Source organism: Coregonus lavaretus (genome assembly GCF_964263955.1).
Source record: "Coregonus lavaretus genome assembly, chromosome: 32".
In the NCBI taxonomy this organism is placed as follows: Eukaryota; Metazoa; Chordata; class Actinopteri; order Salmoniformes; family Salmonidae; genus Coregonus; species Coregonus lavaretus.
In genome coordinates, this window is record NC_140019.1 from 16,260,295 (window position 1) to 16,286,840 (window position 26,546).

Here is a 26,546-nt window from a genome sequence, read left to right on the forward strand (position 1 = left end):
GTCTCTCCAGAGATGTTCGATCGGGTTAAAGTCCGGACTCTGGCTTGGCCACTCAAGGACATTCAGAGACTTGTCCCGAAGCCACTCCTGCGTTGTCTTGGCTGTGTGCTTAGGGTTGTAGTCCTGTTGGAAGGGGAAACGTCGCCCCAGTCTGAGATGCTGCCAACACCATGCTTCACCGTAGGGATGGTGCTAGGTTTCCTCCAGATGTGACGCTTGGCATTCAGGTCCAAAGTGTTCAACCATGGTTTCATCAGACCAGAGAATTTTGTTTCTCATGGTCTGAGAGTCCTTTAGGTGCCTTTTGGCAAACTCCAAGCGGGCTGTCATGTGCCTTTTACTGAGGAGTGGCTTCTGTCTGGCCACTCTACCATAAAGGCCTGATTGGTGGAGTACTGCAGAGATGGTTGTCCTTCTGGAAGGTGCTCTACGGACAATTCCTTTGACCTCATGGCTTGGTTCTCGCTCTGACATGCACTGTCAACTGTGGGACCTTATATAGACAGGTGTGTGCCTTTCCAAATCATGTCCAATCAATTGAATTTACCACAGGTGGACTCCAATCATGTTGTAGGAACATCTCAAGGATGATCAATGGAAACACGATGCACCTGAGCTCAATTTCAAGTCTCATAGCAAAGGGTCTGAATACTTATTTTTTTTATAAATTTGCAAAAAAATCTAAAAACCTGTCTAACGCTTTGTCATTATGGGGAATTGTGTGTAGATTGATGAGAAGGAAAACATTATTTAATCAATTTTAGAATAAGGCTGTAATGTAACAAAATGTGGAAAAAGTCAAGGGGTCTGAATATTTTCCAAATGCACTGTATACAGCTAGTCAAACCAAAACTAGCCAGGCCATGAGAGAATGACAGACTGTATTGACATACACATTAACACAAGGTTTACTCACACACACATTAATACAAACACACACACTCTGCCTTTACACTCACTAACGCACAGCCAATCAAACCAAACCATAAGAGGAAAGAGGATCATGTATAATACACACGTGCACGCACACACAGAACCCACCGATGAGAGGCACAGAGTCTGAGGTGGCGGGCATGATCTCAGCAACCAGTAGCATGAAGACTGTTAGAGAGAGCAGGACTGTGATACCTGGAGAGAGAGAGAGAGAGAGAGAGAGAGAGAGAGAGAGAGAGAGAGAGAGAGAGAGAGAGAGAGAGAGAGAGAGAGAGAGAGAGATAGAGATGAGATTGTCAAACTCATTGACATCTGAAATTATTCTTGGAATACGTTACGCTAGTGATCAGTTATAACCTCTAGGCTAAACCAATTTGTTAGACTGGTGGTTTCTCTGACATGTTCAAGGCAAGTTACCAATTGGAAGAGATTACAGTTAACTCCTCCTCCTCAGATATCTATTAAACAAGCCTAATATTCCTGACAGAATTCCAGGATGGAGAGGATTCCAGAATGTGTGTTCAGATATTCCCATCTGAACAGCAGGAAGATAACTCATCATCCCAAGACATCCATCAATCAAACCTAATAATACACCTGACAGAAGTTCATAACGGACAGAATTCCAAGACGTCTTTCCGGCGTTCCTTCCTTACCCAGGGAGATCTTCTCTCCAGAGTCAGCGGGCAGCAGAAAGACCAGCAGGGCCAGGCCAGAGATGAGAACACAGGGGATGAGCAGGTTGAGACCGTAGTAGAGGGTTCGTCTTCGCATGGTGACCGTGAAGGTGACGTCAGGGTAGGGCTCCTTACAGCAGTCATAGTACAGCTCATTACGCTTGGCCGGGACTCCTAGGAGACACACACACACGAAGAAACACAGAGGTGGAGTTAGGGGTAATTCCAAATCAATGCATTTACATTCATTCAACGATGGCCTGTTCACATGTTCTTTGATATACACATACACAAGTAGGAACCACACATTTCAAAAGACAGTCTTACACAGGCAGGAAATCTACACACTCTCAAACACGTGTTCCTCTCACTGAGCAGAGTTTATCCAGTAACATGCCCCCTCTGGCAGTGTGGAGTAAACATGAAATGTAGTCTGACACCCCCCATACCCAGACACACCCCTCAGGGACCCTCCACTGGCCCAGGTGGGTCACTGGGTCATAACTGGCTGGGGTAACACCCCCACCCCCTCGCCCACAACACCATTCCCACCCACCTCTGTAGAGATAGAGACATGGACACACATGCTGATACAGAGACAGAGGGACAAGCGGAGAGATTAAAAGAGACAGAGTAGTGAGAGAGAGAGAGAGAGAGAGAGAGAGAGAGAGAGAGAGAGAGAGAGAGAGAGAGAGAGAGAGAGAGAGAGAGAGAGAGAGAGAGAGAGAGAGAGAGAGAGAGAATTACTTGACACATTGGAAAGAATTAACAAAAAAACAGAGCAAACTAGAATGCTATTTGGCTCTAAACAGAGAGTACACAGTGGCAGAATACCTGACCACTGTGACTGACCCAAACTTAAGGAAAGCTTTGACTATGTACAGACTCAGTGAGCATAGCCTTGCTATTGAGAAAGTCCGCCGTAGGCAGACCTGGCTTGCAAGAGAAGACAGGCTATGTGCACACTGCCCACAAAATGAGGTGGAAACTGAGCTGCACTTCCTAAACTCCTGCCAAATGTATGACCATATTAGAGACACATATTTCCCTCAGATTACAGAGATCCACAAAGAATTCGAAAACAAACCCAATTTTGATCAACTCCCTTATCTACTGGGTGAAAAACCACAGTGTGCCATCACAGCAGCAAGATTTGTGACCTGTTTCCACAAGAAAAGGGCAACCAGTGAAGAACAAACACTATTGTAAATACAACCCATATTTATGTTTATTTATTTTCCCATTTGTACATTAACTATTTGCACATTGTTATAACACTGTATATATACATAATATGACATTTGAAATATCTTTATTCTTTTGGAACTTCTGAGTGTAATGTTTACTGTTAATATTTATTGTTTATTTCACTTTTGTTTACTATCTACTTCACTTGCTTTGGCAATGTTAACATACGTTTCCCATGCCAATAAAGCCCTTAAATTGAATTGAATTGAATTGAGAGAGAGAGGGAGGGAGGGAGATTAACTAAATCGTACCCACGAGGTCCCACTCCCGTTGGGTATGTAGGTAGACGTGTCCACGTCCAGCATCTGGAGGTCCAGCAGCCAGCCGTTGTGGGTCCAAGAGCCAAACTTCAGGTCACACTTCTGGACGTCAAAGGGGAACCAGCGCACGTCGATATAGCAGGTACTCTTCAGGATGCCCGGGGGGATGTACTGGCAGTAACCCGATGCATTCACCAGCACGTTGGTGTGGAAGGTAGCATCAAACCTCTCATCAGCACTGCAGGGAGAGGGAGGTAGAGAGAGGTAGAGAGAGAAAGAGAGAGAGAGAGGTAGAAAGAGACTTCTCAATACATCCATGTCAATACCTAGACAGAAAAATCCATAAATATAGGATATTTATTTGATCCCATTTAGTTTAATGTCAATAATAGGATGGAATTTGGTTATATGTCAATCTTAGTGGACCTTTTGCTAAACTTTACTGACCATAAAGAGTGAGACAAGCGTTGATACATTGCAGAAGTTATGCATTAATTATACACATAAGAGAATACAAGGAGATATATGTATTTATAGGAGAAAGAGAACGCGAGACACAGAGAGACAGAGACACAGAGACACAGAGACACAGAGAGACAGAGAGACAGAGACAGAGAGAGAGAGAGAAAGCAAATGAGTCCTTTTACCTGTTAAGTATCGATAGCATGATAAAAGACAAGCCACACTAGAGCAACAGGTGGTGTGGAGCCGTGTGTGTGTTTGTGTGTTTTGCATATCAGATACTGTTTTCTACTGTGTGTGTAATGTTCAGTGTCACAGTAATGTCACAGTAATGTTCAGTGAAGCGCTATGTATGGCTAGTTGTGGACCGACCAACCAGCACAGGGCCAGACAGGTAATGCCCAGGTGAGCTGATGTCATGAGATGTTAAACATGCAGCGACAGACAGGGAATAAACAAACCACTGTCGTCCTTCATAACTCAGCTGCTTGCCTACTGTGCCTGCAAACATCTGTTACACTGGTACATACTGTCTACTGGGATGTAAACACACATTTCTATGGTAAAACAAATATATACTCTTAGAGGTCAGCTAAAGCCTGAGTTAGAGAGTTAAAACAGTCAGACAACCTGTCCTGTGCTAACACACACAACCACACACAAACAACACAATCACTCACTCTACCCCAAGGCTCCATTCCCCTACTATTCTACAGTGAGGGGGAAAAGTATTTGAAACCCTGCTGATTTTGTACGTTTGCCCACTGACAAAGAAATGATCAGCCTATAATTTTAATGGAAAGGTTTATTTGAACAGTGAGAGACAGAATAACAACAAAAAAATCCAGAAAAACGCATGTTAAAAATGTTATAAACTGATTTGCATTTTAATGAGGGAAATAAGTATTTGACCCCCTCTCAATCAGAAAGATTTCTGGCTCCCAGGTGTCTTTTATACAGGTAACGAGCTGAGATTATGAGCACACTCTTAAAGGGAGTGCTCCTAATCTCAGCTTGTTACCTGTATAAAAGAAACCTGTCCACAGAAGCAATCAATCAATCAGATTCCAAACTCTCCACCATGGCCAAGACCAAAGAGCTCTCCTAGGATGTCAGGGACAAGATTGTAGACCTACACAAGGCTGGAATGGGCTACAAGACCATTGCCAAGCAGCTTGGTGAGAAGGTGACAACAGTTGGTGCGATTATTCGCAAATGGAAGAAACACAAAAGAACTGTCAATCTCCCTCAGCCTGGGGCTCCATGCAAGATCTCACCTCGTGGAGTTGCAATGATCATGAGAACGGTGAGGAATCAGCCCAGAACTACGCGGGAGGATCTTGTCAATGATCTCAAGGCAGCTGGGACCATAGTCACCAAGAAAACAATTGGTAACACACTACGCCGTGAAGGACTGAAATCCTGCAGTGCCCGCAAGGTCCCCATGCTCAAGAAAGCACATATACAGGCCCGTCTGAAGTTTGCTAATGAACATCTGAATGATTCAGAGGAGAACTGGGTGAAAGTGTTGTGGTCAGATGAGACCAAAATCGAGCTCTTTGGTATCAACTCAACTCGGAGGAGGAATGCTATGACCCCAAGAACACCATCCCCACCGTCAAACATGGAGGTGGAAACATTATGCTTTGGGAGTGTTTTTCTGCTAAGGGGACAGGACAACTTCACCGCATCAAAGGGACGATGGACGGGTCCATGTACCGTCAAATCTTGGGTGAGACCCTCCTTCCCTCAGCCAGGCCATTGAAAATGGGTTGTGGATGGGTATTCCAGCATGACAATGACCCAAAACACACAGCCAAGGCAACAAAGGAGTGGCTCAAGAAGAAGCACCTTAAGGTCCTGGAGTGGCCTAGCCAGTCTCCAGACCTTAATCCCATAGAAAATCTGTGGAGGGAGCTGAAGGTTCGAGTTGCCAAACGTCAGCCTCGAAACCTTAATGACTTGGAGAAGATCTGCAAAGAGGAGTGGGACAAAATCCCTCCTGAGATGTGTGCAAACCTGGTGGCCAACTACAAGAAACATCTGACCTCTGTGATTGCCAACAAGGGTTTTGCCACCAAGTACTAAGTCATGTTTTGCAGAGGGGTCAAATACTTATTTCCCTCATTAAAATGCAAATCAATTTATAACATTTTTGACATGCGTTTTTCTGGATTTTTTTGTTGTTTTTCTGTCTCTCACTGTTCAAATAAACCTACCATTAAAATTATAAACTGATCATGTCTTTGTCAGTGGGCAAACGTACAATATCAGTATGGGATCAAATACTTTTTTCCATCACTGTATTTACATTTTAGTCATTTTTACATTTTAGTCATTTTAGCAGACGCTCTTATCCAGAGCGACTTACAGTTATTTTTTTATTTTTCATACTGGCCCCCCGTGGGAATCGAACCCACAACCCTGGCGTTGCAAACGCCATGCTCTACCAACTGAGCTACATCCCTGTATGTCTGTGCACCAACAGTACCAACAGTAACAAACACACACTCCATGAAATCATGAGATGAAACCTGACCAGCGTATGTGGGAGGTACACAAAAAAACCCTCAGTATAATTCTCATTGGTGACTTTCCTCTGCCAATGTTTACATCATTGGTGTGATTGCCGATGGGTTTGTGCACTGTCAGTCGTGAACAGTGAGCACCAACAATCTCCCTCCCTCCACCCCTCCCTACCTCCCTCTCTTTAGGACCAAGGGAACATACTGGATGATGATAGATAAAGAGATTAAACCAGAGAGGAGAGGAGAGGAGAGGAGAGGAGAGGAGAGGAGAGGAGAGGAGAGGAGAGGAGAGGAGAGGAGAGGAGAGGAGAGGAGAGGAGAGGAGAGGAGAGGAGAGGAGAGGAGAGGAGAGGAGAGGAGAGGAGAGGAGAGGAGAGGAGAGGAGAGGAGAGGAGAGGAGAGGAGAGGAGAGGAGAGGAGAGGGATCTATTCCGGTTTGATGAGGCATTGTGACACAATGGAGATAATAAGGACATGATATGATCTACTGGGTCTAGTGGGTCTACTGGGTCTAGTTGGTCTACTGGGTCTAGTTGGTCTACTGGGTCTAGTTGGTCTACTGGGTCTAGTTGGTCTACTGGGTCTACTGGGTCTACTGGGTCTAGTTGGTCTACTGGGTCTAGTTGGTCTACTGGGTCTAGTTGGTCTACTGGGTCTAGTTGGTCTACTGGGTCTAGTTGGTCTACTGGGTCTAGTTGGTCTACTGGGTCTACTGGGACTAGTTGGTCTACTGGGTCTAGTTGGTCTACTGGGTCTAGTTGGTCTACTGGGACTAGTTGGTCTACTGGGTCTAGTTGGTCTACTGGGTCTAGTTGGTCTACTGGGTCTACTGGGTCTAGTTGGTCTACTGGGTCTACTGGGTCTAGTTGGTCTACTGGGTCTACTGGGTCTAGTTGGTCTACTGGGTCTACTGGGACTAGTTGGTCTACTGGGTCTAGTTGGTCTACTGGGTCTACTGGGTCTAGTTGGTCTACTGGGTCTACTGGGTCTAGTTGGTCTACTGGGTCTACTGGGACTAGTTGGTCTAGTTGGTCTACTGGGTCTACTGGGACTAGTTGGTCTAGTTGGTCTACTGGGTCTAGTTGGTCTACTGGGTCTACTGGGTCTAGTTGGTCTACTGGGTCTACTGGGTCTAGTTGGTCTACTGGGTCTACTGGGTCTAGTTGGTCTACTGGGTCTAGTTGGTCTACTGGGTCTAGTTGGTCTACTGGGTCTACTGGGACTAGTTGGTCTAGTTGGTCTACTGGGTCTACTGGGACTAGTTGGTCTAGTTGGTCTACTGGGACTAGTTGGTCTAGTTGGTCTACTGGGTCTAGTTGGTCTACTGGGTCTACTGGGACTAGTTGGTATACTGGTTCTAGGGCTTAGGTGGGACTGGGACTGGAGTTGAAGTTATAGTTGGAGCGATTGGGTGAAGAATCTTAACTCTGTGAATGATCCAGGATCAGATATAACATTCACGCATGCAAACACATAACCACAATGTAACTAGCACAGGTAGCACCAAGCAGCACAGTATCATAAACACACACACAGCGGGTCCTATCGGCCAGACCATGCCTTCCCCTTTTATCAGTGGTCCATCCCCAGCAGTGGAAACCCATTAAGGCACCTGACAGTTCTATTCAGACCCTTATCAACAACCACTTATCCCCCCCGAAAACCGCAAGACACCCCAAGCGATAACGTAGACGCGCCTGGGAACGCAATCCTCCGGCTTACACACATTCAGCGCGGTGACAAAAGAGTGGCCCGAGCCTTAGAGAGGATTTACTGATTTATCTCTTCTCTCCTTCCTGTTCAACTCAGTGGGTTGAATGATCTACCTTTTCAGAGTTTAGTAGTGTCATTTATTTCTCCTTGGTGTGGGTGTGCTATCAGTGCTGATGTGGCAGGAGGAGATGCGAGCACGCGCCTGTGTCTGCTTGCGTTGTGTGTATGCGTGCATGATGAGTGTATCTGTGTTGGCGGGGCAAGGGGAGATGTATGCATGGGCAGGGCTGTGTGTGTCGCTGCCATCCCTGGCTCATTAAATTATTCAGAGCTCTGCTTTATTGTATCAGCTAGTGCGTAGCCAGAGAGCGTATATGCACACACACACACACACACACACACACACACACACACACACACACACACACACACACACGTACATGCAATCTGGGTGAATGACAAGAGACGAGAGAGAAACGAGAGGGAGACGAGATATGATGAGAGAGACGAGAGAGAAACGAGAGACAAGAGATGATGAGAGAGACGAGATATGACGAGAGAAAGACTATAGACGAGAAATGAGAGAGACGACAGACGAGAGCGAGACGATAGAGACGAGAGAGAGAGACGAGAGAGATGAGAGAGAGAAACAAGTTGATACACTCTATAATGACAGACAGATGTGAGCGAACCCAGAGATGAGAGACGAGAGAGACGAGACAGAGATGAGACACGAGAGATGAGAGAGAGAGAGACGAGTGAGAAACAAGAGAGAGGCGAGAGAGAGACGAGAGAGATGAGAGAACACAGAGAGAGAGAGACGAGAGAGAGATGAGACGAGAGAGACTAGAGATGACGAGAGAGAGAGACGAGAGAGAAACGAGAGAGATGAGAGAGAGACGAGAGATGACAGACAAGAGACGAGAGAGAAACGAGAGAAAGACGAGATATGATGAGAAAGACGAGAGAGAGACGACAGAGAGACGAGAGATGAGAGATGAGAGAGACGAGACAGAGATGAGACGAGAGATGAGAGAGAGAGACAAGTGAGAAACAAGAGAGAGGCGAGAGAGAGAGACGAGAGAGATGAGAGAACACAGAGAGAGAGATGAGAGATGAGAGAGAGACGAGAGATGAGAGAGAGAGATGAGAGAGAGACGAGAGAGAGATGAGAGAGAGAGAGACGAGAGATGAGAGAGAGACGAGAGAGAGAGACGAGAGAGAGAGAGACTAGATATGATGAGAGAGAGACGAGAGAGTCTAGAGATGACGAGAGATGACGAGAGAGAGAGACAAGAGATGACGAGAGAGAGACGAGAGAGAAACGAAGAGACGAGAGACGAGAGAGAGATGAGAGAGAGAGAGACGAGAGATGAGAGAGAGAGACGAGAGACGAGAGAGACGAGAGAGAGAGAGAGAGAGACGAGAGATGAGAGAGACAAGAGATGACGAGAGAGAGACGAGAGAGAAACGAAAGAGACGAGAGAGAGACAAGAGACGAGAGATGACGAGAGAGAGAGACGACGAGAGAGAGACGAGAGAGAAACGAAAGAGACGAGAGATGACAGACAAGAGACGAGAGAGAAATGAGAGAGAGACGAGATATGATGAGAGAGACGAGAGAGACGAGACAGAGATGAGAGATGAGAGAGAGATGAGAGATGAGAGAGACGAGATATGATGAGAGAGACGAGACAGAGATGAGAGACAAGAGACGAGAGATAGACGAGAGAGAGACGAGAGAGAGAGAGACGAGAGAGAGAGATGAGAGATGACAGACAAGAGACGAGAGAGAAACGAGAGAGAAACGAGAGAGTGAGGAGAGAGAGGAGAGAGAGACGAGAGACGAAAAGAGAGAGACGAGAGAGAGACGAGAGAGAGAGACGAGAGAGTGTGAGTGAGTGAGTGAGTGAGTGAGTGAGTGAGTGAGTGAGTGAGTGAGTGAGTGAGTGAGTGAGTGAGTGAGTGAGTGAGAGAGAGAGAGAGAGAGAGAGAGAGAGAGAGAGAACCCAATGAAAGACACAGAGAGAAAGCAAGAGTCTACCCTGAGAGGAAGAGAGAAGAAGATAACGTTCCCTGTGGGGGTCTAGGGTTCTATGTTCTTGTTCTCTCCAGCAGCTGAAGGATATTATGGCAGAGATACAGAGTAGGAGTTCTTCAAGCATATCATTCCCCATGTGCCTTCCCTTCCCCTCAGATCACTAGGGTCAGGCATATCCTGTACAGTGAGACAGTCCCAGGGGCCTGATGAGTGGGAGTGGGGATAGAACATATGTCCCCCTCTCTCTCTGCATGCCTCAGTGTAATGACAACAAACAATATCTATGTGAGCCTTGGCTCCATTTGTTCCCAGTACAAATACACATATAAACCATATTCAGTGCAGAGAAAGAGGGAGGGGTAGGAAGAGAGAGAGTGATGATCTTGCTCCTTTTTAAAACTTAACATGTCCATAAACATTACTGTCATAGTCACATCGGTCCTATTTGAGAGTACGATATGCCATGGCTAGAGAAAAACACACACTGAGGCTTATGCAGTTGATACACTCTATATTGACAGACAGATGGGAGCGAACACTTCCCAGTCTGTCAGAGAAACCCTGTGGATGGCTGCCTGTCTGTTAAATATGAGATCTGGACAGACAGGCACATTACTGCAGACTGCATGGGAGACGTGCACACACAGCCACACCAAATTAGAATGGCAATTTGTCAACTCAAACCCTAATATATGATATGTTCTGTCACCCTGAGTTGGATGTCCTTGGTCTGATCGATCAGCACAGCAGTAAAAACATTGACTTCTCCCTCTCCTTTCCCTCTCCTTCTCTTAAGAGGTCATGAAGTAACCATTCTAAATGGTGCTTAGACTGTCTGGTGCTGATCCAAGTCTACACAAGGTTATGGTGTGAGATGTGTGTATTTGTCACTGTAAGAGTGTGTAGATTACATGACACTGCAGAATTGTCAGTGTGTACAATGCTCAGTGTGACTGTACCCTTTTCTTAGATTAGGTATATGTGTCATGTTTGAGTTGTTTTTGTATCATACAGTAACGTATAGCATTTCACACCCCCATGCTTTTACAGTAAGGGAAAAAAAGTATTTGATCCCTTGCTGATTTGTACGTTTGCCCACTGACAAAGACATGATCAGTCTATCATTTTAATGGTAGGTTTATTTGAACAGTGAGAGACAGAATAACAACAACAAAATCCAGAAAAATGCATGTCAAAAATGCTATAAATTGATTTGCATTTTAATGAGGGAAATAAGTATTTGACCCCTCTGCAAAACATGACTTAGTACTTGGTGTCAAAACCCTTGTTGGCAATCACAGAGGTCAGATGTTTCTTGTAGTTGGCCACCAGGTTTGCATACATCTCAGGAGGGATTTTGTTCCACTCCTCTTTGCAGATCTTCTCCAAGTCATTAAGGTTGCGAGGCTGACGTTTGGCAACTTGAACCTTCAGCTCCCTCCACAGATTTTCTATGGGATTAAGGTCTGGAGACTGGCTAGGCCACTCTAGGACCTTAATGTGCTTCTTCTTGAGCCACTCCTTTGTTGCCTTGGCCGTGTGTTTTGGATCATTGTCATGCTGGAATACCCATCCACGACCCATTTTCAATGCCCTGGCTGAGGGAAGGAGGTTCTCACCCAAGATTTGACGGTACATGTCCATCGTCCCTTTGATGCGGTGAAGTTGTCCTTTCCCCTTAGCAGAAAAACACCCCCAAAGCATAATGTTTCCACCTCCATGTTTGACGGTGGGGATGGTGTTCTTGGGGTCATAGGCAGCATTCCTCCTCCTCCAAACACAGCGAGTTGAGTTGATGCCAAAGAGCTCCATTTTGGTCTCATCTGACCACATCCCTTTCAACAGTTCTCCTCTGAATCATTCAGATGTTCATTAGCAAACTTCAGACGGCCCTGTATATGTGCTTTCTTGAGCAGGGGGACCTTGCGGGCGCTGCAGGATTTCAGTCCTTCACGGCGTAGTGTGTTACCAATTGTTTTCTTGGTGACTATGGTCCCAGCTGCCTTGAGGTCATTGACAAGATCCTCCCGTGTAGTTCTGGGCTGATTCCTCACCGTTCTCATGATCATTGCAACTCCACGAGGTGAGATCTTGCATGGAGCCCCAGGCTGAGGGAGATTGACAGGTCTTTTGTGTTTCTTCCATTTGCGAATAATCGCACATTCATTTGCGAATAATTGCTTCTCACCAAGCTGCTTGGCGATGGTCTTGTAGCCCATTCCAGCCTTGTGTAGGTCTACAATCTTGTCCCTGACATCCTTGGAGAGCTCTTTGGTCTTGGCGGAGAGATTGGAATCTGATTGATTGATTGCTTCTGTGGACAGGTGTCTTTTATACAGGTAACAAGCTGAGATTAGGAGCACTCCCTTTAAGAGTGTGCTCCTAATCTCAGCTCGTTACCTGTATAAAAGACACCTGGGAGCTAGAAATCTTTCTGATTGAGAGGGGGTCAAATACTTATTTCCCTCATTAAATTGCAAATCAATGTATAAAATTTTTGACATGCGTTTTTCTGGATTTTGTTGTTGTTATTCTGTCTCTCACTGTTCAAATAAACCCACCATTAAAATTATAGACTGATCATTTCTTTGTCAGTGGGCAAACGTACAAAATCAGCAGGGGATCAAATACTTTTTTCCTCACTGTATATTCAGCACATATTCATTAGGAAACATACGTTGCCATTAAGGATTCATTCACAGCAAACTCAATGCGGGCCGACAGTTTATCAATGCAATCAACAATATTTTGTAGTCTAATCCTGCTATGTGTTGAGTCACAAACAAACAGCAATCACGGATGTGTTCAACGTCCCTTTCATCCCCCAGCCCTCGGCGGCTGAATACCAGGCAGACTGAGATATGAAAGGGAATCTTTCAGAGGGGGAATTAATTAAATGGAATGCAGAAAAACAATGCATAATCTGTCACATGTTGTTGATCCTTCTATTGTGTGTACTTATAAAGCATTCCATAATGAAATGGTATTTTAGATCAAAACACTAATCATGTATTCAACTGACTCAATAACCTCCCATTAAATACAATAGAAGTGAATAAATTAATATCTACGTTCTTTCATCTATGAAGCATACTAATGAGCCTGGGTGCCTCAGCTATACACCCCTGCCAGACTAGCGTGTTATTGGTTGCACACTCATGCCGAACGGTTTAATGGGGTGTGTGTCATTAAAGTCTGTTGCTTTGGTGTGGGTGTGTGTGTGTGTGTGTGTGTGTGTGCCGTGTGGCCGTGTGTGAGTCTCAAAGTAGTGTGTTTAGCCGTGCGTGTGTGTGTGTGTGTGTGTGTGTGTAAATGGTGCTTATCACTGTAAATTTAAGGTTCCCTTTGGGGCAGCTAAACTTCAGCAGCACTGCTATAAAACTGATTCTCTTTTGCAGCTCCATGATATTAGAGGGTCTACAAGGTTAACCCTGCTCTTATGGTGAAATTCATCAACATCTGTGATGATTGCTTTAAATGACCCAAACCAATGAGCCTAACCCTCATTTAACTTTTATAGTGTCAGAAATGTATGTTTACCAAAAATAGTAGAAGCATGTTCCTTTTATGTGAAGAATAGAATAGAATAGGATAGGACAGAATAGAATAGAACAGGATAGAATAGAACAGGATAGAATAGAACAGGATAGAATAGAACAGAACAGGATAAAATAGAACAGGATAGAATAGAACAGAACAGGATAAAATATAACAGGATAGAATAGAACAGGATAGAATAGAACAGGATAGAACAGAACAGGATAAAATAGAACAGGATAGAATAGAACAGAACAGGATAGAATAGAACAGGATAGAACAGAACAGGATAAAATAGAACAGGATAGAATAGAACAGGATAGAATATAATATAATAGGCACCTTTTACATGAATGAGAAGAAAAACAGGGTGAGGCAGGGAGAGGGGTGAAGCAGGTTAGGTAAAGAGAGGGGTGTGGGGTGAGACGGGGAGAAAGAGGGGTGAGGGGTGAGATGGGGAGAAAGGGGGGTGAGGGGTGAGATGGGGAGAAAGGGGGGTGAGGGGTGAGACGGAGAGAGAGGGGTGAGAGGTAGAAAGAAGTGTGAGGGGGGAGAGAGGGGAGTGAGACGGGGAGAGAGAGGGGTGAGAGGAGAAGAGAAGAGAGAGGGGTGAGAGGAAGGAGAGAGGGGTGAGAGGAGGAGAGAGGGGGGTGAGAGGGAGAGAGAGGGGGGAGAGAGGGGGTGAGACGGGGAGAGAGAGGGGTGAGAGGGGGTGAGACTGAGAGAGAGAGGGGTGAGACGGAGAGAGGGGGTGAGACGGAGAGAGGGGTGAGAGGAGTAATCCCTATTCTAAATGCAGCAGGGCTTTTACAATCAGGATTAAATACTTTTTGCTTTTTTCTCTTTAATCCTGTGATCCTGTGATGCGTGTGGTGATTATATGCATAGAGATTGTAATTATGTGTGTCTACCTCGCACCATGTATTTTTCTTTCTCACATGTCTAACCAGTGCATTTTCTTGTGTTTTGCCCTACATAGCTAAGTGAAGAGGTGTATATACAATCTCTGTAAATGTGCCACTAACAGGAGGAGGGGGTGATGAAGGGAGAGATGAGACGAGACGACACAAACCGCACCTGAATCCCAAACACTGTGCATGTCTAAAAACATGCATACCCAACTGCCTCTCAACGCTAACACTGGCGCGCACACACACACACACACAATCTGAGGGAGTTCCGCACTAAACACGTCTGTAAACATATCTCCTATTCAAACCCTGTCCCTCCAGGCAGGGTGATGCCAGGTCACATATGCTCCGATGCTGTTGGTTTATGATATAGACAATGTCAGCTCGAAAGTAATCCCAAGAAAGGATCAATCATAAATGACTGCATCACAAAGTTGTAATTGAACAGGGGATGGAGGTTCCACCTCTTGTAGAGCGAGAGCTGATCTGTAGAAGGGGAGGATCATGGCAAGAGATCAGGATGATGGGAGGAGAGGACCAATGTGGGAGCTCACCTGTTGTAGAGGAGGATGTCAGGGGTCCAGATCTGGCTGGAGGGAAAACGTAGGTTCTGAACCCCAGGGTATTTCTCTGGGTTCCAGCTCAGGTACACATCAGTCCAGTACTGAGGACAGAACACAGAGAGACACATCCAAGATAGTCACACAGCAGAGAGACACATCGGTCCAGTACTGAGTAGAGGTATTCACAGGTCCACCTGTACCCGAATACCTGAGACCCAATCCGGGACCCGAGTGGGTCCATCTGATTTGATTGTCACGAGTGTCGTTGTGTATGTGTAATTATAACTGATTTGCCCGTACAGACCCGACGGGCCTGCTGCAGTAGAAAGAGAGCAATTTATGTTGCTGCAATTTATGTTGCTGCTCAGGCTTTTCACGAGATTGGCACGTACAGCTTGTTGTTGTTGTCAGCCAATCACAAGTCATCACAGCGGCACTGCAGTCACAGAGCCGCTGTGTGTGACAAGCACGTTAGGAGATCAATGGAAAATGGAATTTAAATGATGGAATTCAAAGTTCAAGTGAGACGGATAGGCTACAACGACCAAGAGCCAACAGGTAGGCTGCCACTGTATTATCTGAATAGAGTTGTTGTTGTAGAAAGACAGGGAAAAGTGCAGTAGCCTATGCCTCAATTAGTCTAGCCAGCTAGCTTAGCTAGGTCTTGGCAGTCTGTCAACTGAAGCACTATTCCCTTATGAATTAACGGTATGCGACAGACATGTACATGTATTTTACATTGCCCGCCAGGACTCTGAGCCTGAGGGCATTCTCTGATGATATGAGCCAAAGCCAGCGTCGCATAATCCACACAACAATGACTAGCTGAGTGATTGGCTTAAACATTGAGGCTGACGTCCTAATTGGACAATAGGAAAATAATGAATAATTGCAAGACTTATATAAAAGAGTAAATGAATAAATAAATAACAATTTTAATAAAGTGATGAGGAAATGTAAATTGGTCAGAGGTCTGTTTGTAATGATTGTGGAGAGTGGAGGCGTTGCTCTTTTGGTTGTGTGTCATGTTAATGACAGAGACCAGACTAGACAAGGTGGACTGCATTCCCCTTCCAGAAATCCAACCTCATCAACTCTCTATAAGCATGTATCCTCCAGATTACCAACGGAACATCGGGATAAGCAATCTAAGCTCTATGTCCAATCCAATATGTTGGATCAAGATCAGAATGGCTAAAAATAACTGGCAGTTTTAACTCAACAGAAGCAATATTTTTAGGAGACAATACGGGCAGGCTATTGTTATCTCAATATACAACTAATAGGATGTTATCCTACCAGACAACCCCTGTGGCATATCAATTTGAGATGGTGTTACTGCCTCTTCGGTGGGATGGGGAGAGTTTTCATAGCTGTCTATTTACCACCACAAACCGATGCTGGCACTAAGACCGCACTCAACGAGCTGTATAGGGCCATAAGCAAACAAGAAAATGCATATCCAGAGGCGGCGCTTCTAGCGGCCGGTGATTTTAATACAGGATAAACTGAAATCCGTTTTACCTCATTTCTACCAGCATGTCACCTGTGCAACTAGAGGTGAAAAAACTCTAGATCACCTTTACTCCACACATAGACCCACACAAAGCTCTCCCTCGCCCTTCATTTGGCAAATCTGACCATAACTATATCCTCCCGATTCCTGCTTACAAGCAAAAACTCAAAACAGGAAGTACCAGTGACTAGGCTTGGTTGGTATACTGTATATAGGGATATTTGGAAATAGCCACGGGATGGTTTTCAATACCGTCGAAACTATTTATTTGATGTTTTTCAATAAATGTTAATATTTGTAGCTACTTTTTAAGTAAATACCTGCAGTCAATGTGTTAGGAGATAAAGCACGTTCTTAATTTCACCCTTCACATTCTTTTACATTATGAAGTTTTATAGTTCCCCAGAACAGTTGAGCCAGTCACGTGTTTGTTTGTAAATAGCACAACGGGTGAAAGCGGGAGCAGGTGAGTCCAGCTGTGTATTGACAGGGGTCGCGTTTTATATTGGAAGTCAACAGTGTTTTTTTTGCTTCAATAGAATGATCAGGGATGTGCAACTATAGTTTTCATTCACAGAAAATACATTAGTGCAACACATTCGGCAGAAAATAGTTTCATTTTCATGAACAGAAGTGGAATGCTATTTGGCTGGCAGCCACACAAGTAAATTCGTTTTTTTGCAAAAACGATGCATGGCCATCATATTTCTATTGTTTATAATAGGAAGAATGTAGCCAGCTACAATTCCTAATGTTTTGCTTAAAGTTCATCTTGAATTCAGTCAGAGCGCTGCCTGCTGACAGAATGCTTGTTAGTGAATTCTCATCTGAGTGGAGAAGTGCAACTGAAGCACAAAATTAGTCTGATGCCGAGCAAAAATTACAATAAGAAGCTTTACAAAACGCAGCATGAGATTTCTTACACAGATTATCTTATTTTCCTGCGTGAAAAATTAAGAATTCTGCGTTAACATGACCCCTAAGTTTAACCTGCTAGTTATCTAAGTAAGTTACTGAATTAATAAGGTGACAGGGCATCATATTGTGTAAGCTTTCTGCCATGTTTGAGAAGTCAAAGCCTTTTGGATGAGTTGTCTGTACAGCTGCCACTGCTATCTTTTGATTTCCTTGGATTTTTCTCCTCTCTGTTCTCGGCCTGTCTGCTCCTCCCCGTCTTCTCCGAGCAAAGCAGGCAGGCCCGTTGCCCTAGTGACTCCAGACAGACACAGTGCGTACACATGCTGCTTCAGAGCAGACACGCATGAGTCAAAACTTTGTTCATTTGCACAATGTCTCTCGTTCACATTCGCTTGTAAATGTCCAAACTCACCAAGAATTACATTCGGTAGCTCCTACCTATAGATGTATAACTTTATGAGCTGGATTGCCCGTCTTTACAATTTGTTTATTTTCGTTTGCGCTCGTTAGCATATTTAGCTAGCAGCCTCCATGGAAATGTGCTATAATGCGTGCTAATTTTATTAGCATTCTGGTAACAGATGCCCAATGGTCTTTTTATAATTATTTGGCGCCCCCTTGTGTACTAAGATGGTAATACCGTAAATGAATGAATGAACGAATGAATGAATGAATGAATGAATGAATGAATGAATGAATGAATGAGAGAAGGACATATGACAATATGAAAATCTGGAAACAGCCCAACCCTAGGCACTCAATACGACGAGACAGCCTATAGGGAGGAGGTCAGAGACCTGTCAGTGTAGTGCCATGACAACAACTTCTCCCTCAACGTCAGCAAGCAATGGAGCAAAGCAGGCAGGCCCGTTGCCCTAGTGACTCCAGACAGACACAGTGCGTACACATGCTGCTTCAGAGCAGACACGCATGAGTCAAAACTTTGTTCATTTGCACAATGTCTCTCGTTGACATTCGCTTGTAAATGTCCAAACTCACCAAAAATTACATTCGGTAGCTCCTACCTATAGATGTATAACTTTATGAGCTGGATTGCCCGTCTTTGCAATTTGTTTATTTTCGTTTGCGCTCGTTAGCATATTTAGCTAGCAGCCTCCATGGAAATGTGCTATAATGCGTGCTAATTTTATTAGCATTCTGGTAACAGATGCCCAATGGTCTTTTTATAATTATTTGGCGCCCCCTTGTGTACTAAGATGGTAATACCGTAAATGAATGAATGAATGAATGAATGAATGAATGAATGAATGAATGAATGAGAGAAGGACGTATGACAATATGAAAATCTGGAAACAGCCCAACCCTAGGCACTCAATACGACGAGACAGCCTATAGGGAGGAGGTCAGAGACCTGTCAGTGTAGTGCCATGACAACAACTTCTCCCTCAACGTCAGCAAGCAATGGAGCTGATCGTGGACTACAGGAAGCGGAGGGGCAAGCACGCCCCCATTCACGTCGACGGAGCTGTAGTGGAGTGGGTCGAGAACTTAAAGTTCCTCGGTGTCCACATCACTAAGGATCTATCATGGTCCAAACACATCAACACTGTTGTGAAGAGGGCATGACAACGCCTCTTCCCCCTCAGGAGTTATGGTCCCTCAGATCTTTAAAAAGTTCTACAGCTGCACCACTGACAGCATCTTGACTGGCTGCATCCCCGCTTGGTATGGTAACTGCTTGGCATCTGACCACAAGGTGCTCCAAAGGGTAGTGCGTACAGCCCAATACATCACTGGGGCCGATCTCCCTGCCATCCAGGACCTCTATACCAGGCGGTGTCAGCGTTAAGTTAAGAGGAAGGCCCTAAAAATTGCCAAAGACTCCTGCCACCCAAGTCATAGACTGTTCTCTCTGCTACCGCACGGCAAGCGGTACCGATGCACCAAGTCTGGAACCAACAGGACCCTGAACAGCTTCTACCCCCAAGCCATAAGACTGCTAAATAGTTAGTTAAATAGTTTACCAAATAGCTACCCAGACTATCTGCATTTACGCTTTTTGCACTAAGTTTTTTGACTCATTACATACGCTGCTGCTAGTGTTTATTATCTGTCACTTTATTCCTAGTTATATGTACATATCTACCTTAATTACTTAGTACACCTGCACATCTTCTGGTACCCAGTGTATATAGCCAGGTTATCGTTACTCATTGTGAATCTAATATTACTTTTATTATTCCGTGTTACTTTTCTATTATTTCTCTATTTTCTTTTTATCTGCATCGTTGGGAAGGGCCCGTAAGTTAGCGTTTCACTGTTAGTCCACACCTGTTGTTTACAAAGCATGTGACGAATACAATTGTATTTAATTTTATGCATGAGAACATAATAGGTAATTGTTTGTCATTCAGTCCTCAACCATTTACTCACCAGCTGTAGCCATGCATTGGTCATCAGGACCTGGTTCTTCTCATCCTGACGAAAGACAGAAGGTAAGAACAATTCAATTCAATGGCTACAATAGGAAATCATTACAGTAAACAGAAAAGGGTAAGGTTTTGATGATTGTCTACTGTTGGTTTGGCATGGGTACAAAACAACTGGACAGTGAAACCTCCCTAAAAGCTGCATTTTTGTAACCACTGTGTTTTTATACGCATTGGGTATAAAACAACAAGCCCCATAGACCTCAACACACAGCAGAGACAGACCTCAGACTGCTTGATCTGAGTAAATAAGTGTTTAGCCAGATATAAGTGTCTCTCTCTCCCTCTCCCTCTCCCTCTCCCCCTCCCTCTCCCAAAAAGTAGGTCTGAGAGTGGAGGCTATGTGACAAAATACATATCCACATCTACATCTCCAGGATTCCATCAAATGACCCCGATGATGAAGACAGTGCCATTCATTCTACAGTGAATGTGTATGTGTGTGTAGCGACAGCTTACAGATACCCCTCTCCTCAATGTGTGTGTTTTGATCCTGCAGTAATCGTGTCTGACTAGCAGATGGGAGCGGGCTTGGTGGGTGTTGAAGGCTGTTAGGGTCAAATTTACAACGAGAAAATATCAACCCTCCACCAACTCAAGGTCACCCACTATACAGCCCTGCAGTGCTCAGTTGTAAGGGTCACTGGACATCACAGGTGGCTGGTTGCACCTTAATTGGGGAGGACGGGCTCATAGTAATGGCTGGAATGGAATTATTGGAATGGTATCAAACACATTCCATTCACTCCATTCCTATTATGAGCCGTCCTCCCCTCAGCAGCCTCATGTGCTGCATATGGCATCCCTTACCATGGGAACACACACACACACACACAAATATCCCCCCCCCTCCCCCCAAACCACACAAACACTCACTCACTCACACACACAAATATCCCCCCCCCCCCCCCCCAAACCACACAAACACTCACTCACACACACAAATTCACTGTCTCCCTCATTAGTCCAATAGAAAGTTTCACAAAAAATGTAAGTCATGTCTTTGAAATTTCATAAGACATTGGCATAGGCAATTTAAACAATATTTCCTATCTGAATGCTTTAAGATTGTTATCATTCTTGTCCCTTAAAGCACAACAAATTCTTAAAGGTAAATTCCGCCACTTTTCAATCTCATATTGATAATCTCCAGCACCAAACCAGTGTCTACATATGTGAAAACAGCATGTTTCTATGATCTGTGGTTAAAAAGATAAGAAAGGTCCTAAAAACATGCTTCTCTGTGACATCACACGGTAGGATTAAAAGTAAAAAACATGATGATGTCATCGGGTAGAACTTTTTAACTTCATTTTTTCTACAAAACTTAGAAATGTGCTGTTTTCACATATGTTGACAATGGTATTGTGCTAAAGATAATGAAAATGAGGTTGAAAAGTGGTGGAGTTGCCCTTTAATTGCACAAATTGGATTTCTAACATATTACACGAACTGCAAAATTCGTAACTCACATGAAATGGATGACGTAGTACACAATTGGATGACGTAATACAAAAAAAATGGGGATCAGTTTTGGCTCGTGAGCGCCACTTTCAAAACTATAGGCTGAAATTATAGAAAAGTTCCAGAGTGCATCTTTAAGTCTAACAATGTGTCTGGGATGGTGAATGATGCTTGTCTAATTGCTGTCTATGGGGAGCCAGAAACGAATGAAAACTAACTGGCTCCCCGACATAAGCAGCAGGTAGACACCCACAGATTGGAATTTAATTTTCAATGTAATTAGCTAGCACAATGTAGAAAACTATTAATAGGACTTGGTAGAATATGAAATCTCTCTCTCTCTCTCTCTCTCTCTCTCTCTCACAAACAAACACCAAAGCCCATCAAATGCAGCATTATCTTAAGTGCCAAAGTATAAATAGCATAAAAGAGTGTTGTTGTCCCCGTTACAGCCCTTTACACTCCCTGTAATCATAGTCACAAGAAATGACTTGCAGCAACATCTTAATGTGTGCTTCCTTCAGTGTGTGTGTGTGTGTGTGTGTGTGTGTGTGTGTGTGTGTGTGTGTGTGTCAGGGGGGAATGGTGACCACCAGTCAGTCAGTGTTGTTTTCGCAAAGGTAATAAATAAATGAATAACTCTAAAGTTAGCAAATCACCAATTTACAGTATCCTGGCTCAAATCCACTGTGCTATGCTAACAGAAACAGGCTCTGAGAGCATTTGGACTATGTTAGGGTAATACTGTATCCGCTATGTTAACACAAGCTCTGTGGCTAACAATTGAAGCCTAGCTTGTTGGTTTGCAGTGGCATGGCCTGACCAATGACCATCGTGTCAGAAAGGCAAAATTGACTGTGCTAATCAGCTACTGGAATACCAGTTTATGCCAGTGATTAAACCATTACACCTAATCAAGCAGTGCTGTTATTGTCTCAAAGCTGTATACAGTGAACCATGTGTAGAGCTGTGCTGTAGCTATGGCGACAGGTAGGCTACTGAAAGGTAACATATGACGTGTTGACACCAGGGAGATTTCATGCTTAACGTAGCTATTCCTCCGAAAAATTATAATAATCATGTGGCACATTCTCATCTACTCATTGTTTTTATGTATAATCCAGAAGGTCAACGTTGGGCCACATTCAGTGTTTAACGTAACTGAAAAACTAACTAAAGATGGCTCTGCATGATACACCACCCACACACATCAATACACATATTAACAACAAACACACACACCCATGCCCAGTGGAGTGGTGGCAGCTGTGCTCGTCCCGTTAGCCAATCGCATTAAATCATGCATTGAGCGTTTCCCAGACAGGACCCATGAGCCACCCTCACCATCTGAGTCTCACTGCCCTGCCCTGAGTCACAACACTGGACCAGACCTCAACTAGACTAGACCAACAGACTGGACCAGACCTCAACTAGACTAGACCAACAGACTGGACCAGACATCAACTAGACCAACAGACTGGACCAGAACTCAACTAGACCTGACCAACAGACTGGACCAAACCTCAACTAGACCTAACCAACAGACTGGACCAAGCCAAAGGACCTCACCAGCAGCAACACCACAGAGCCAGCCTGAGCCTGAACTAGATCACACAAAAGGAACCATAGCACATCGCTACAAACAGACCACAGAGCCAAAGCCAATACACACAACAACAACAAAAAAACATTTCAGAGCAAATATAAAATCTCCCCTAGCCCTGAGGGGTACTCTGCATGTCCTCCTGGGCTAAAGATAAAGAGAGAGAGGAGTGGCTGTGTCCTGTTTAAAATCAGAGAAACCCTCTCTGCATCATTAAGCAGCATGGTAGAACAGAGGATTTGGCTGCTGACCTTCTCCTAAAGATTTAACAAATATACCTGGTGATTAAATGGTCATTATAAAAATATGATTATATATCCTTCACAGGTCAATGTAGTCTCTCTCTGTGTGTGTGTGTGTGTGTGTGTGTGTGTGTGTGTGTGTGTGTGTGTGTGTGTAAACGTCTGTCTGTCTGTCTGTCTATCTGACCATCTGTGTATATGTATCACTAACGTCGCTAGCCTTTGAAAGGCTGGTCAAGGGCCACATCAACACCATCATCCCAGAAACCGTAGACCCACACCAATTCGAATACCGCCCAAACAGATTCACAGATGACACAATTCCAATCGCACTCCACACTGCCCTTTCCCACCTGGACAAAAGGAACACCTATGTGAGAATGCTGTTCATTGACTACAGCTCACCGTTCAACACCATAGTGCCCACAAACCTCATCACTAAGCTAAGGACCCTGGGACTAAAAACCTCCCTCTGCAACTGGATCCTGGACTTCCTGACGGGCGGCCCCCAGGTGGTAAGGGTAGGCAACAACACATCTCACACGCTGAGCCTCAACACCGGGGCCCCTCAGGGGTGCGTGCTTAGTCCCCTCCTGTACTCCCTGTTCACCCACGACTGCGTGGCCAAACACGACTCCAACACCATCATTAAGTTTGCTGAAGACACAACAGTGGTAGGCCTGATCACTGACAACGATGAGACAGCCTATAGGGAGGAGGTCAGAGACCTGGCAGTGTGGTGCCAGGACAACAACCTCTCCCTCAATGTGAGCAAGACAAAGGAGATGATCGTGGACTACAGGAAAACATCGACGGGGCTGTAGTGGAGCGTGTCGAGAGTTTCAAGTTCCTTGGTGTCCACATCACCAACAAACTATAATGGTCCAACACAACAGTCGTGAAGAGGGCACGACAACACCTTTTCCTCCTCAGGAGGCTGAAAAGACTTGGCATGGGTCCCCAGATCCTCAAAAGGTTCTACAGCTGCACCATCGAGAGCATCCTGACCGGTTGCATCCCCGCCTGGTATGGCAACTGCTCTGCATCCGACCGTAAGACGCTACAGAGGGTAGTATGTATGGCCCAATACATCACTGGGGCCAAGCTTCCTGCCATGCAGGACCTATATACTAGGCGGTGTCAGAGGAAGGCCCAAAAAATTGTCAAAGACTGCAGTCACCCAAGTCATAGACTGTTCTCTCTGCTACCGCACGGCAAGCTGTACCGGAGCGCCAAGTCTAGGTTCAAAAGGCTCCTTAACGGCTTCTACTTTCATTTTTAGTCATTTAGCAGACGCTCTCATCCAGAGCGCTATTTACATTGAACCCCCCCCCCCCCCCCCCCTTCCCTTGTTTTTACACTGCTGCTACTCACTGTTTATTATCTATGCATAGTCACTTTACCCCAACCTATACTACCGTTCAAAAGTTTGGGGTCATTTAGAAATGTCCTTGTTTTCGAAAGAAAACCAATTTTTTGTCCATTAAAATAACATAAAATTGATCAAAAATACAGTGTAGACATTGTTAATGTTGTAAAGGGCTATTGTAGCTGGAAACAGCTGATTTTTTATGGAATATCTAAATAGGCGTACAGAGGCCCATTATTAGCAACCATCAGTGTGTTCCAATGGCACGTTGTGTTTGCTAATCCAAGTTTATCTTTTTAAAAGTCTAATTGATCATTAGAAAACCCTTTGCAATTATGTTAGCACAGCTGAAAACTGTTGTGCTGATTAAAGCTATAAAACTGGCCTTCTTGAGACTAGTTGAGTATCTGGAGCATCAGCAATTGTGGGTTCGATTACAGGCTCAAAATGTCCAGAAAAAAATAACTTTCTTCTGAAACTCATCAGTCTATTCTTGTTCTGAGAAATGAAGGCTATTTCATGCGAGAAATTGCCAAGAAACTGAAGATCTCGTACGACGCTGTGTACTACTCCCTTCACAGGACAGCGCAAACTGGCTCTAACCAGAATAGAAAGAGGAGTGGGAGGGCCCGGTGCACAATTGAGCAAGAGGACAAATATATTAGAGTGTCTAGTTTGAGTAACAGACGCCTCACAGGTCCTCAACTGGCACAAAGCCTACCATCAGTAACACACTACGCCGCCAGGGACTCAAATCCTGCAGTGCCAGACGTGTCCCCCTGCTTAAGCCAGTACATGTCCAGGCCCGTCTGAAGTTTGCTAGAGTGCATTTGGATGATCCAGAAGAGGATTGGGAGAATGTGATATGGTCAGATGAAACCAAAACTCAACTCGTCGTGTTTGGAGGACAAAGAATGCTGAGTTGCATCCAAAGAACACCATACCTACTGTGAAGCATGGGGGTGGAAACATCATGCTTTGTGGCTGTTTTTCTGCAAAGGGACCAGGACGACTGATCAGTGTAAAGGAAAGAATGAATGGGGCCATGTATCGTGAGATTTTGAGTGAAAATCTCCTTCCATCAGCAAGGGCATTGAAGATGAAACGTGGCTGGGTCTTTCAGCATGACAATGATCCCAAACACACCGCCCGGGCAACGAAGGAGTGGCTTCGTAAGAAGCATTTCAAGGTCCTGGAGTGGCCTAGCCAGTCTCCAGATCTCAACCCCATAGAAAATCTTTGGAGGGAGTTGAAAGTCTGTGTTGCCCAGCGACAGCCCATAAACATCACTGCTCTAGAGGAGATCTGCATGGAGGAATGGGCCAAAATACCAGCAACAGTGTGTGAAAACCTTGTGAAGACTTACAGAAAACGTTTGACCTGTGTCATTGCCAACAAAGGGTATATAACAAAGTATTGAGAAACTTTTGTTATTGACCAAATACTTATTTTCCGCCATAATTTGCAAATAAATTCATTAAAAATCCTACAATGTGATTTTCTGGAATTTTTTTCCTCATTTCGTCTGTCATAGATGACGTGTACCTATGATGAAAATTACAGGCCTCTCATCTTTTTAAGTGGGAGAACTTGCACAATTGGTGGCTGACTAAATACTTTTTTTCCCCACTGTAAGTGTATGTAAACTTCCGACTTCAACTGTACATGGACAACGTCATTTTTATTTATCTGTTTGTCAATGTCAGCAGAGTAGGCTAACCTGTAATTTCTCATATTAAAAAAGATTCCGCTGGGCCTCCCGAGTGGCGCAGTGGTCTAAGGCACTGCATTGCAGTGTTAGCTATGCCACTAGAGATCCTGGTTCGAGTCCAGGCTCTGTCGCAGCCGGCTGCAACTGGGAGACCCATGGGTCCGTCCAGGGTAGGGGAGGGTTTGGCCGGCAGGGATGTTCTTGTCCCATCGCGCACTAGCGACTCCTGTGGCGGGCCGGGCGCAGTGCACGGTGTTTCCTCCGGCACATTGGTGCGGCTGGCTTCTGGGTTAAGCGGGTACTGTGTCAAGAAGCAGTGCGGCTCAGTTGGGTTGTGTTGTGTTTCGGAGGACTCACGACTCTCGACCTTCGCCTCTCCCGTGTCCGTACGGGGGTTGCA

The 26,546-nt window shown here is 44.8% G+C and overlaps 1 pseudogene across 1 annotated transcript in view; it reads right to left on the reverse strand.

The window, feature by feature from the left end:
- Positions 1-26,546, reverse strand: part of LOC311107728 (neuronal acetylcholine receptor subunit alpha-7-like) — a 69,528-nt pseudogene that overhangs the window by 9,507 nt on the left and 33,475 nt on the right. Inside the window, exons 3-7 of the transcript in view lie at positions 19,702-19,746; positions 14,865-14,974; positions 3,110-3,356; positions 1,590-1,784; positions 1,042-1,128 (exon numbers count right to left, since the gene is read on the reverse strand). The product of the transcript in view is annotated as a neuronal acetylcholine receptor subunit alpha-7-like (transcript). The remainder of the gene's footprint in view (positions 1-1,041; positions 1,129-1,589; positions 1,785-3,109; positions 3,357-14,864; positions 14,975-19,701; positions 19,747-26,546) is intronic.